The sequence below is a fragment of the Gregarina niphandrodes genome (assembly GCF_000223845.1).
Source record: "Gregarina niphandrodes unplaced genomic scaffold scaffold00041, whole genome shotgun sequence".
Lineage (NCBI taxonomy): Eukaryota > Apicomplexa > Conoidasida > Eugregarinorida > Gregarinidae > Gregarina > Gregarina niphandrodes.
Genome location: NW_011645809.1, coordinates 92,801 through 93,661, shown reverse-complemented (window position 1 = coordinate 93,661; position 861 = coordinate 92,801). Strand labels below are relative to the sequence as shown.

The 861-nt window shown below is 54.0% G+C and overlaps 1 non-coding gene across 1 annotated transcript; it reads right to left on the bottom strand.

Moving 5' to 3' along the window:
* Nucleotides 1-779: 779 nt before the first annotated feature.
* GNI_148650 lies at nucleotides 780-851 on the bottom strand. The gene has a single exon. It is a non-coding gene; the product is annotated as a tRNA-Pro (tRNA).
* Between the last annotated feature and the right edge of the window lie 10 nt (nucleotides 852-861).

Genomic DNA, 861 nt, shown 5'->3' with positions numbered 1-861 from the left:
GGCGATACCGTGAGTCGTGGTATCAGGCGTCAACGTGAAAATAGGCTTGGCGGTTCCATGAGTGGTGACATCAGGCGTCAGCGTGAAAACAGGCTTGGCGGTACCGTGAGTCGTGGTATCAGGCGTCAACGTGAAAATAGGCTTGGCGGTTCCATGGGTGGTGACATCAGGCGTCAGCGTGAAAACAGGCTTAGCGGTTCCACGAGTGGTGCCATCCGGTTTCAACGTGAAATTAGGTCTTGCGGTGCCGTGGGTAGTAGCATCAGGAGTCAAGGTGAAGTCAGGTCTTACGATCCCATGGGTAGTAGTATCAGGCGTCAACGTGAAAACAGGCTTAGCGGTTCCATGCGTGGTGGCGTCCGGCTTCAACGTGAAATCAGGCCTTGCTGTGCCGTGGGTGGTGGACATGGGTCTTTTTCTACCAGCCGTAGTACTGTCACTGGGGGTCGTAAAAGTGGGTCTTCTTCTTCCTGCGGTTGTACTGTCACTGGGGGTCGTAAAAGTGGGTCTTCTTCTTCCTGCGGTTGTACTCTCACTGGGGGTCGTGAATGTGGGCCGTAGTCTACCAGGGGCGGTAATCGCATTCCCCGCCGGAGCGCGAGAGGCCCCTCCGAAAGAAGGGAGCGGTGCTTGACCTGAAGCCGCAGTGGCCAATACAGAGCTTATAACAGTGAGAGTCTTCATCAAAGGGATAGGATGATAAAAGAGAAAATGGGGTCGAGGCGGAGACGGAGACGCACACAACTCGCCTGTCTTCCCAATTTTGTGATTTCAAATTTGGGCTGTTCTGGGAATCGAACCCAGGACTTCTTCCACCCAAAGGAAGAATCATACCACTAGACCAAACAGCCGACGGCTTTG